The sequence below is a fragment of the Cyanistes caeruleus genome, chromosome 13 (assembly GCF_971803275.1).
Source record: "Cyanistes caeruleus chromosome 13, bCyaCae1.hap1.1, whole genome shotgun sequence".
NCBI lineage: Eukaryota > Metazoa > Chordata > Aves > Passeriformes > Paridae > Cyanistes > Cyanistes caeruleus.
In genome coordinates, this window is record NC_141713.1 from 11,060,590 (window position 1) to 11,073,691 (window position 13,102).

The 13,102-nt window shown below is 38.7% G+C and overlaps 1 protein-coding gene across 34 annotated transcripts in view; it reads right to left on the reverse strand.

The window, feature by feature from the left end:
- The window catches only part of SEMA6D (semaphorin 6D), a 227,490-nt gene that overhangs the window by 138,473 nt on the left and 75,915 nt on the right, over positions 1 to 13,102 (reverse strand). For 2 of the 34 annotated variants that reach the window (XM_086848349.1, XM_086848369.1), the window contains exon 1: positions 3,580 to 3,739. The exons of the other annotated variants lie outside the window; for them this stretch is intronic. The gene's annotated coding sequence lies outside the window, so the exon portion shown is untranslated. Of the gene's footprint in view, positions 1 to 3,579; positions 3,740 to 13,102 lie in introns of those variants that run through there. 34 annotated transcript variants of the gene reach the window in all.

Genomic DNA, 13,102 nt, shown 5'->3' on the forward strand with positions numbered 1-13,102 from the left:
AAATAATTTTGATAATAGACACCTACTCTTTTTAATAGCCAGGCATTTATTTCCATTTTGCAGCTACCACATGAAGCTCTTTTTATGCTCTTTTTACAGTCCAGCTCTTCTATTTAAAGATAACTGACAGGTTTTAGGGGAAGTGGGAATCTACAGGCTTCACATTTACTATCACATCAGTTCAGTTCTGGGGCTGATTATCATCATTATGTTACACCTTGTAGTGTCCCATATGTGACAGGTGCCTTCTGAGCACCATTAAAGGTATCATCTCTTAAATTAACTGTGTCAGGAACAGACTAAAAAAGAAACAGATAGATGCTGGAAAGGCAGGAGGAAAATGGACTCATGCCATGGTCAGATTAGCAGTGGATATTTCCCCCAGTAAGAAAACTTTAATGATGGTGATATTGTGTTTTCACATGTATAGTTTCTAGAATCTTTTTCTCCATGTACAAATATGAAGATGTATTTTACACTGTGAATAAAATCACAACATGCTTTGAGTAAGAACCAAGTGTCTTTTGTAATCTCTTTATGAAAATAAACCATTGGAGAAGTCTGGGATACCTCAAAATTTCCTGCTCACAGGACACCTTGGCTCTCCATCACTTCTGCAGATGAATGAAGGTACTGCAGTGTGGTTCAAACTGCTTCAGGAGAAGCTCATACTGAAAATAAGGGACCAAAGCTTGAGTACACATAGTTAACCTGTCATCCTAATCATCTCAGTATGAAGACGTTACACTGAAATCATTAATAAAATTTTCAGTCGCTTAAATCTTTATTCACAGCAGGCAGTCAAATATAGTTTTTAGTTCAACAATTTCAAACATGTTTGTACATTGTTGTGGCTTCAAGAGTGCTGAAAGCTATTTACTTATGTAAATCTTGAGATTTGCTACACAAAGAAACAGATGCATGTGACATTTGCAAGGCAGAGAAAAGTGTCACATGTTGGACTGGGAAACAAAGCTTGGGGGGGAAAAAAAGGTGTGCCCTATTTCACCCAGCCCTCATCCCTGAAGGACAAACTGAAAAGGAAATCTTGGCAGCTACTGCAAATCACAAAGTGAGAGCAGCAGTATGGTCTTGGACAAACCTCACAACTATATTTGTCATCAGAGTACTTTCTGCACAGGGGCACTCTCACATACATTAAATAACTAGACCTTTTCTTCCCTTTTAAGATGAGGAATCAATAAATTGTTAAGAAACCCTAACTTATAAAGAATCACAAAAGAGAAAAAGAGGAATGTTTTGAGGACTGGAGAGAATTTTTTTAGGCCTCCACTATTCCAAGAGCTTTATCTGTTAACTGTATGCAAAACAAGATTGGGGACCATAACTGAGAAAATACTTGTTACAAAGAGGCTCTTTAATACTAAGAAGAAAGGAGTAATAAGATCTAGTTGCTAGAAGCTGAAATAAAGCCAATTATAGTTACAAATACAATTCCTTTTTTTTCTTAAATTAACCATTAGAAACTCTAAGGAGGAGCAGTGCATTCACTAGTAAATTGGATTGGGTATGGCTTAGCAACTTGTTTCAGTTAAAGAAACCTATTAAAACTCATGTTGCTGTAACCAAGTAGAATGCCATGATTTATGATATACAAGGAGATCCCATCTAGCCTTTAATGAAACTGGTACAAGCTGTAGGCTATGGATGCCATGGGTCTGAGGATTTTGCCTTTACTACATGACAAGTGCACATGAACCTGTTAATGCTGGAAGTGGTATTGGCCTGGTACATTTTCCACATTCATTTAATAAAAACATCTGTGCAAGAAATGCTTCCCAAAGGACACACTCAGAATTTGTTTCAGGGGGCATCAGCTCTTACTCAGGCTTTGACCATTAATACATATGATTCCATTATCCTTTCTCATTAAGTAGTACTAGAAGCTCTCTTTGCTAATGCAAATAATACATAGCAGACGGGACAGCCCTATCAGGTCCTTTTGGGAGGAGAGAAGCTCTTTCCTGATTAGTTTAAGTGCCCTTTGAGAGACATTAGTAATCTAATTCAACCATTTTAAATAGAGGAACAGGAAAAGGCTTGCATTACCAAAATAAAAGGTATTTCCAGCATCTACTAACACCACGTATCTTACTACTCCATTTCTTTTTTTGAAAATTAACATTATTTTAAAGGAGTAACATATTCAAATGTAGGTGATAATATTTTCTGCCCATTAATTTCATTAAATTATGTAAATACATATTTAATAAATCAGCTTTTCTATATGACTTAAAGTTCTATACTGTAAGTTTTAATCAAGTTGAAGAAAACGAAGACATTTGAGTTGTTTGTGTGAATGGCACATGTAAGTATTTCTACAAGATTTCTCTCTTATCCTTATGATTTTTCCATGCAAATCAACAGGAAGCACAGGCAGACTAGGCATTCACCCCTTACATGGATCAAACTGAATATTTAATATCTACAACACAGAAGCTCTAATACTGATGTGAAATTTGGCCTAATTGAGGAAGATCTGCTAGATAACTAGCTGTCCTATCCCTAGGGAGCTGTTAGAAGCCTGTAAGTGACAACATTGTAATAATCTTCAAAATATTTATTAATTAGCTATGGGGAAATGTTATTGAGTCATCAGGAAGTTGTATTTCATGTAAATAGCAACACTATAAACTATTTTCTAAGGCAATAGCTATGCCCATAGGTTGCTGTTTTCATTCCTCCGTTTCTAACCAAGTTGCTTCCCTAGAAAAACTGTGTGGTCTGAAAAAAATCAAAGTTTGGTGTCATCTATGAAGTTGCTATTCCTCCAGGGTTAAGTTCAGCTCTGTGAAGAAATGTCTCAAATTCCACTTGGTGTTGCACAAGGGTGGATTTCATCCTTCTGATTAAAGTCACCTCTGAGTTTCTGCAATGAGGTATTGCACAGGAGGGTGACAAATGCACTGAGTTGGGCAAGAAAGGAAGAGGCTGGAGGAAACCATTATCACATCTCACAAGCCTCCCTCAGCACCAATTCATAAAGATATGTTGTTAGTGCAAGCAAGTGTGGCTTGTCAGATGCAAAGCCTTTGCTTTTATCTCTGGGAGTCCCTGACTCCATTTCAAACCAGCAGACAAAGGTGAGCTCTGCCTTTATGCGCAGGGCCTGCAGCCGGTGTGACAGATCCCGACTGTGCACAGCACACTGCTCCAGCCTGGTGACGGCCCCTCCGTGCTCCCTCACCCAGCGCGGCTCTGCAGCACAAGGCCTTCTCAGCTGCACTCGTTTTCCTCTTGTGCTGCTTTGAACAAAGTCATAAACCCCAACACTCTGTGCTGTGAGCAGAAACCATGGGTGTATTTTGATGCAACATCAGAACATTTTAGGGCCCTATGTCAAGCTGTGGTGAGTGACCCAGTTGGCCACCAGTGACCCAATGCCACTCCCTCACTCCCCTCAATAGGGCAGGGGGGAAAAGAGACTTTAAACTCATGAGGTAAAGCCGGGGAGATCACTCACCAATTGTCATCAAAGGCACAAAAGACTCGACATGGGGAAAATTAATTTACTGCTAATTAGAAGGGTTTGATGGTGAGAAACAAAGACTAAAATACCTTTCTCACACCTGTTTTTCTCTGTTGGGTGCTGCCAGGGCTGTTCCTCACGCTTTTCCCTCACACTTGCTGCCTGTGGGGCTCTCTTTGCTCCCACACATCCCACAGAGGCTGCAGCAGCTCCTCTGAGGGCTCGGCCGTGCCCAGGCAGGAACTGGCTGGGGCAGCCCTGCAGTCCCCTCACGGGTCCCTGCACCCCCATCCTGGCCCCTCACTCCCTGCACAGGCAAAATTACAACTTCTTCAGTGACCCAAACCACAGGAAGACCTGTGTCTCGGCTAACACAGATGCTGCTAATAAGAACCACCTCCTCAGACCACTGTACTTTTGTCCCTGCTCAAAGAAAAGCTTTACTGTGACAAGCCCTCAAGCTACATCCATGCGGTCAATACCTCTTGCGAAATTACAAATTATTATACATAAACTGGGCCCTAATTCTGGAGTAAGTATTCACACACATATTCTGGTGTTGTTATTTTGAAATGTACAAATGTATAAACGTTAATTTGAAAGGAGAACCTCTCCACCAAAACTAACAACAGCTTTAGAGGCTTCACCATCTCTTAAGCCCTTGCAGGTGAGGCAGCCTCAGCAGGTTGGCAGCACTGAGGTGAACAAGCTCCTGGTGAGTGATGCTTCTGCCTCTTGTTTGTGGTTCTGTCAGCAAATACAGAAACGGCAGCCATTCAAAGAAGAAAAAAAAAAAAGTAGAGCTATATTATAGCACTCTCCATCTCTTTTTTTGTCAGTGATAGCTGTCAAAAACAGTTCACTTCTAAGTACAACAGGAAGCTTGCTGCTCTTGTTGGACTGGGTGCCCTCAAACAGTGGTGACAGTCATGAGACAGGGAGGGTGCACGTTTCTGCAGAAGCATCACCGGTTCCTGGGTCAGTATATGAACTTGCTGGCACAGGACTTGTAACCCGGGCACTAGAGGCACAACTGAGCCAGAAGAACAGCCTGAAATCTGGTTTTTGAGGAGGAAATACGTCTGCCAACACTTGATTTCTGAAGGATAACATGTGGAATATGATTATGGTGATAAATTAACTTTGTAAGCGTCTATGCTATGTCTAGAATTTGTGCCAGCACTGGTTACTTCTTCAGAGCAGGAGCTACAGCGACAGTTCCTAGCACTGCAGCATGCATTCCCAGGAATGATTTGGGATGGACACATTGGAAGTACAGTCAGAGTATGAGGAAAGGAATTATGCCTTGGAAGAGGAACAGAAGGGTCTGTCCCTGAAAATCATCTGTTCTTTCCACCTCTAATGGAGATTTCTGAGCTGTACTGATGCACAGTGTGCAAGACCAGATGCAGGTTTTTTATAAGATAATAAGCCTGTGCTTGTACCTTTGACTCCTGAGAAACCAGTGGTGGAGTTGTAATATTTTGTCTGATGCCTCCTAGGTAGCAGATAATGTGCTACTCAGGGATACATGAGAGTATCTCCCCAAGAACCAGAGATACATGCAGCATCTGCTTTGAATTTCTACAGATATTTTGAAAGGACAAGGTTCGTGGCCTTGATAATACTATCACAGATCTAATGAGATTTACAAAGGAGAAAAGGAATGCATTATATTAAATATATTAAATTAATGGTGATTAAGAGAGAGAAGTTCCATGGTAGAGCACTGAACCTTTTGGAGTCCTGACACAGGCAGTAAAAAGCCTAGACAAGGAGAGAGGTGAGAGCTGCCAACACACAGGAGGCATCCTTGGTCTTCCACATTTCCTGTATGATTCTCCTTAGGGATATTGCTGGCAACTACACAAGAGAAAAAAACATCCAAAATATGCACTAGTAGAGGTACAGAAATAAAAGAACTGCTTGAAGCAACAACATGGTGCTAAACTGATGTCTTATAAGTCTTTATTCTCTATGTTTGCTAATACATTAGCTTCATAATAAATATCCAAATCCTATGCTGTTTTTGGCAATGAAAGCATTGACCTTTTATGATAATTTTGTGTTGTTTCTAATAATATTTACTAGGTAATTTGAAAATCTTTCAGTCATCAGTACAAATTAACAAAACTTGGGTGGGCATTAGGGTTTAAAATTTGTAATTAGCTCTTACCTACCTTCAGCTTGAAATTAATTCTGACACTAAGGTAAATAAAACTCGACAAAATTCATCATCTACTCTGTATTAGCAGAAAAATCAGTTTTCTAGAAATAAATGTTGACTACAAAAAGTTTTGAGTATTTCCTCTTCCTACAAACTTCAATCTTTTATCACAAAATCCTAAGTATAATCAGAATATAATTACATTCTAGCTGAGTTGTAAATTAAATCAGAATTGCTAAACACGAGTTTCTATCTCAGACTGGATCATTACTGTACTAAAGATAATTAAGATGCACAGGTCCCCTCCTGAGAGGAGTATTGTCATGCAGGACCCTATGTGTTTTGCCAGTTACAAAAGGAAATATGGATATTTTGCAGGATGCAACAACTTTTTAACCTTCTCAATAAAAGCATCCACATGCAACAGCTTTTTCAACACATAAGTAAAATGGGTGGACTCACATTAACCTGTGAATGATTCAGAAATGTCTAATATTTTCTGTAACACCACTCCATCTCCTTCTGCCCTCACTCCACAAAACCCCAACAAGCCTCAAAGCTCCACCTGTTTCTGGAGTCAGTATTTCATTAATTTTTTGTGTTATCAAAATTACAATTTGCTTTCCCATCTCCCAGGGAGAGATGATATATTATTTTGGTATACCTGCTGCTCAATTGTTTATATCTTTAGGTGTTTCCCAAAATCTTCTGTTTATAGAGCAGTCTTTACACTCTCCCATGTTATGAGTACAATGCTTCAGAGGGCTATGCATTCCTCCTGATGCCATTCTCTCAATCCATTTTTCCTTCCCAAGCTTCCAAAGAGAAGGAAAAAAATGAACTAAACCAAACCACCCTGCCCTACCCATCCCCAACTTTTTCCCAGTGTCTTTATAAATACAATTTTCCAGACTCTTGGCCTATATTTTCCATTTTGTGGATTAAGCATGAAGTCATTGAGCTCAATGGGATGGAGAGTATCTTCTTTGCCACTCTGCCAGAAGAACTAGAATCCAGTCAGAGATTCTGTTTCCAAACCTTTTTTTGCAAATGCCTCAAAAAATTAATTTAGAGTTAAAAAAACCCAAAAACCCTGAAAAAATAAATTTATATATCTATATTTATTTGTCAAAAATAATCATAACTTTGGACTATTTCATGTGTTTGAACTCAAAAATTAGTTTTATTTGCACAATTTAAAGTCCTTTCCTGTGATCTTCTGTAGAAACCACCAGAATACTAGAGAGAGAGAGCATATCTAAATAGAAAAACCATGCATGTTTATACATAGTGGTAAACAAGAGTTACTTGGAACACAGCTGTATTTCTGTGGTTTCCTCATTTTCTCATTGCTGGGTGCACAGCACAACAGCGTTGGGTGATCTGAGCTGCTGACAGCAGTAAAAAGCCCGATTATTACTGCTCTAGATATGTCAATATGTACCATTTGAGAGATGGTCAGATCTGCTTGTCTGAATGAAACAAGGCAGAGGAAGAGCAGACTGTTGCAAATCTGGCTCTGCAGAGTCTAAAGAATGAAGTAGGACGTGGCATAATCAGAACAACTGTAGAGGAATGTCACATACTGAGCACAACTAGCCAGCGTAAGAGGAGCAACTTTCCACCTAATCTTTCCATACAGTTCAGGGGGGGAAAAAGACTCAGTCATCAGCAGTGCAAGCTGGTTTCTACATTAAAGCTAACCTGGACCACTGAATAAGAGGGAAGGGAAGAATCATGATCAGAGCGTAGCAATGTGCATGAGGGAAGGCAGAGCAATGTGAAAAATTCATGGCTAGGACAACCACAGGAAATGATGTGTTGCTGGCAGCCGTTTGTTTTAAAGTTTTCCACAACTCTGACTATGCACAAGAGCAGCAGTACTCACAGTATGCTCAGAACTGTAGCCAGAGGAGAGCAGGAATAGCCCTGAGGAACAGCCACTAAGAGAAAATCTTGTGAAGAACACCCCTCAAAAAGCCAGCTGCTTACTGTCCTTGCAGTGCCAGCTGGGCACGGCCCTGCCCCTCGGCTGCCATCCCCAGCCCTCTGTGCCAGCCTCCCCTGCTGCCTCCCATCAGCAGAGAAACATCTTGGCTTTTGCCCATTATCTCATAGGGACCAAATCAGATTTTCAACTTCCTTTCCCCCTCTCCAACATCAATAAATTGCAATTTTTTAAGTCAGAGGCATTTATAAGACCTCTTATACCACATGTCATTATTTGCTCCAGTATTGTGCATAAAATTTTGTGTGTGACCTTCCAAAAAGGCACCTAGTCCTGACCGCAGCTTGTCAAGAACTGGGAAGCCTCTGCACTCCCTTAGGTTCGTTCAAGGTTAATCAGCACATCTTCTGTTTGATTTCTCATTTGAATTTATTATGTTTTGGTTTCCAGCTGATGATTCTTGCTATGATTTTACTTCCTGGATGAGATAACTACACAGAATAAAGAGTCTTTCTTGTGCAGAGGAAACACTACAACCATCTTATCTTTCTTTTCAGCACCTTTCTTGATTTGTCACAGCACATAAATTTGAGCTTCTCAACTAGACAGAGCATTTAAATAGCAGAACCATGGATGTAGTATAAATTGTTTAGACCTAGATGGTTAATGTTTTCACCGGTTACTAAATGGCTTCAAACTATTTGCTTTCTTAATGTAATAAGTACATTGTCCTGTATCCCTCCCAGGACAGAAAATAAATAGTAAAAGCACTTAATCTTTGCGGTCTTAATCTTGCCACTCCTGTTGACTAACAGGCTAGCTACAGCTAGGATGTAACCTTATCCTAAGTGACCCATTTTTGTAGCCATATCAACTATATCTTTTCTCCTGATAACTCTACCTTTTCATTTTAATCTTCTCTTTTGTGAATTCTTAATATGGGTTACTATAATTTTTTTCCTTTATTACAAGTTTTGTTACTAATTTCTTATCAGTTCCAGCTGTCAGTTCAGACCTTAGTTAGAGCAGCCTTTAAGCCAAATCTTTGCTCATTCTTGAAAGAACACTTGGAACTTTCTGGACACTGAATGCATTCTTCCTGAGCAAATCCAGATTTAAATTTCTGTTTTTGTCTTGTGTCATCCCAGCTCCCCCACACCCTCTAAAATTTCACATTGACAAATTCTTAGCAAAACAGTCTTTTGGAAAGACATTTTCCTATGACCAAGGCCGCCTCCTTTAGTGATGTACTGTCACAAACTGCCAAGCTTTGCGACTAATATTTCTAATACAAAATAGCAGTTTGACATTTTGGATACACAGCAATATGTCTCAATTAAAGGATCATAAATATAGAGGGAATCGCATTACATGAATCAGTACATTAGCTTCTGGAATTCTCCTTCCATTTTTTTGCTGAATAGCACATACAAAAGGTAAAGTTAAAAAAAATTACCTTCCTATGTATAAACAAAAATCTACACCTGACACTTGCATATAAAGTCACAACTGAATTGTCCATGGAGCTTTTGAAAACTCTGATTATATTTCTCTGCACAAGCAGACGTATTATTGCACACATGCTCCTATACAAATAGGCTTTAAGGCTGAAAAACTTTCAGACAAGGGATATAAATATAATAAAGTATAATCTTTAAGTCTTTGCACACATTATAGCAATATGTTCTATTACTTCATGCCTAAATTTTAGAACCATTGCATTTGTTCAAACTTTGTGTCAGTGGCCAATACTATATTGAATTCAGCTTTTGTGTTTCACATTGAACACATGCTATGTTCTAATTCAGTGTTTTGAAATAAATCATTTACTTTCTAACTTTTCTTCCTTCTATCATCAGAGTAATTTAACACATGTCGTTTCCTGCAATGCTATCCAATTCACACATCAGCAGGTGGTATACAATTTTTCCTTATTTTCCCCCTTTTTTACTGTATAGCTTTTTGTGTGTTTAGATAGGACCTATCTTATTTAAAAAGCAGAGTGGCACTGCAGAACAATGACAGTTTCAACATGTATCTCAGAGTTTTTAATTATTCTTGTCACTGTACCATTTAGTAACTGTTTTACTTAGAGATTATGACTTTAAGTTAAGCCATATTTAGCGTATGGCCCATATTAATACATTCAAAGAGTAATTACCAATACCAATCAAGCTAAAGCTATATGGATCAATTCATGTGCATTTGCTTAATGCAAATAACAACAAAAAAACCCATAATTCATCACTTGCATGATCCCATATGCCAGACACAAGTATGCACTTTTGCACATTCTTCCACTGCCCTTTAGAGAGACCTTTCATAGCTGTTCCTGCCTACTTTGCCTGCTGAAAATCATTACTTTTGTCAATATAGTGAGGATTTTTCTCAGGTTATTTTTTTCCATTTCTTCTGAACTAATCTTCTCTACATTTTTAAACAACAGGAAATACAATGGAAAAAAAAAAATGCATGTAGACACAATGATAGAAGGTTTTGGAGTAGAACCAACAGTTAAGAGAAGACACTCACAAAATAGCAAGATCAGTACATGGACTACTTCTTTCAACCCCCATCAAAATACCAAAAACCAGAAAGGCCCTGAAAGAAGTCAAGTAAACCAGAGCCATATGGTCAACCATCACTGAAGTTGAAAGAAAATCTGTGGTGAGTCAATCTCATATTTCTGTATTCTTTAAACACATAAGTTTATGTCCTTTAGCGAACTACACATAAAGCAGAATAATAGCTCTGCACAGCTTAAATGAAGAGTTTGGTTTTTCAGACGAACATTTTTGTTTCCTACAGTAGCAATTATAGGAGACACTAGGAGTTGGCTAGAAAGCTCGGTACAATCTATAAACACTTATTCATAGAACCACTGGGTGGACACTGTATTGGAGCCAAGTCTTACATTCAACATTCCCGTTGTGAAACAAGTCTGACATTTCTGTCTGTCTCCCTTCTTTTAAAGGACAAATCAATTTGTAACAGAGAGACAGCAGTTTGCAACCAACTGTGCTAAAGATCAAAATGAATTAATGATATTGAAATAAAGGTAACAGTGCATTAAAGAGCAAAAAATTGGAAATAAAGAGTAATATAAAATGGAGATCTCAATTAGAAAGACACAAAAAGAACATGGATTAGCCAAGAAAGCTCCTCTACTTTTCCTAATTTCCTCCTGCTAATTCTTTGTATTGTAGCAAATTGATCAGCTGTTAAACACATGGTCACCTCTTTTAAAAAAGATTGCTATCTTTTGTGTTTGGCTTGAAGCTAATGTTATCTAGTCTTTTAGAAAATGATACTGAATATGCCTTTCAAACAACGTCAGTTCTTTATCTCTGCTGCACTTTGTTGTTATCCTGCTCAGATGTATCTTACTTTTCTTGTGGGCAGACATTATCTAGGGATCTGGAATCACTTCTGAAACAACAGGATTACTGCATCTCTCACCTCCTCAGAATGAAAAAAAAGTTTGCTTACAACCTAAACACATTCATCTGAGGGCTTTATCAGCTTACATTTCTACATTAGCAACTTACAGTTATGTTCATGAATTAAACAAAAATATCCATAATAAGTATTGGCAACATTAGTAATAAAAAATATTTGTAACAAGGAGAGACACCAGCTGAGTTTCAACATGAATACTCTTGTGCCCCTTCTAAACAGAGCTCTGCCCTGCAGCTGGGCTGAGCAGGCACAGCAGAAGGTCTGCACAGCTCCGAGCTGTGAACATGCCATCAGCTCTCAGTGTCCCACGGGCAGCCAGCAGGCCTGACAGGCTACACTTGGAGGAGCAAAAGCAAGCTTGGAGCAACTAACGCAGCCTGCAGTGTTCCACTTGTGCTGGGATTGTCCCAGTACGGATCAGTCCAGAGGACTGAAAAAACATCTCTGGCAATGGTGCAAAATGTCTTTGCACTGCTTATGGGCCAAAGCAGGACTTCTCAAGCCAGCTTTTCTAGCCTCCCATGACAGCTGAGGTGCCTTTCATAATATTGGATGCATTATGTTTTTTAAGCTGGTGCCCACGTCAATCATGCTTGATGGAGAAAAACCATCTGAAAAATCCCTTCTTTCCTGACTTGGGACAGAGTCTAGAGACAAGTTGGAACATTTTGTTAGGATAATACAGAGGAATGAACTTTTTTCCCCTCCAGCTGTTCTCTGAAAGACACTTGTTTTTTTTTTGTATAAAACACTTAAACAGTTATAGAATTAGATGCTGGAGTCCTGATGTTATGAAAAATTCCTCTCTTCTAAGTTAGAAGGCTATCCTTTTTCTTCTGCAGAGAATAAAAGATGGTACCACTGTCTCCTCCTCTTCCCTAAATGATACCTATAGCCTGATCCTACTCTTTCAGAGAGGTCCTAAGTTAACCAAAATGTTTAGATTGCAATCAGCATTCAGAAATTGTTGTTATTGAATAACTCTCTGCAGAGCCAAAGCCTCAAGAAACAGACAGACACAAATACCACAGAACTCTTCTAAAATTAGCAGATCTAAGTTGGTTAGAAACAGAGGGATCACAAAAATTCTTTCTTAGCAGCAAATTAGTTACTCTCAAAATTTTTCACTCAGGTCCATGATAGATTAAAATCTGTAACTGTAAAGACAATGCAGGAAAGACTGGATCTTCTTTTTAGGCACTTCCAGAATACCTGTTAACGATACTTCAGCTGAACTAGAAACAGCAGCCTACGTAATTATGGATGGCCACAGATATAATAGCAGAGTGCCTCTACAGGTGACAAAAGAGAAGGCTGAAGCATTGCATTCATAAACTGACTGCCCTGACTGTGGAAGACACATATACCACGATGTGATGCCTACTGCAGCCAGGCTGGAAATGTTGCACTGCTATGACTACTAAAAGTTTTGATTAAGAGATTGGAAAGAATAATACAAGGGAGTGACATATCAACCTGATATATAAACAGATCTTACCCCAACATTTAGCAAACTTGTGGTATCAGTACTGCAACATGTATTTTTTGCAGCAGGTTCTATCTAGCATTCTGTATCCCCCTGAACTGCACAATTTCTTTGATGTAAAACACATCATTTCTAAGTTTAAAACTCATAAAATCGGAGTTATATAAGAACTATGGCACAGAGTGGATGCTCTGGAAATTTTACAGCATCCTATGTCTGGCTGAGCTTACCCAACTGCCAAGGAAAAAAGCCCTTTTAAGTACAAGATTAGCACTCAGCCCTTGAACAGTAACGTCTGTTCTCTTTAGAATTTAATTGCAAATAACAGCAGAAGATAAAAATAAATAATTTGAACACAATCATGTAATGATGAAGCCTTTTTGACCAATACTTAAAACAGAAATGGTGGAGGTTTTAATGATAATTTAGATGGTTGTCTGGAAGAAGCTTCTCCAGAGTCCATGTTTTTATTATCTGCTTAGTCACATACATTTTCCCTATTAATATTACCGCTGTTCATGAGTAAAATAGTTCTTTGGGATATTCACTTAA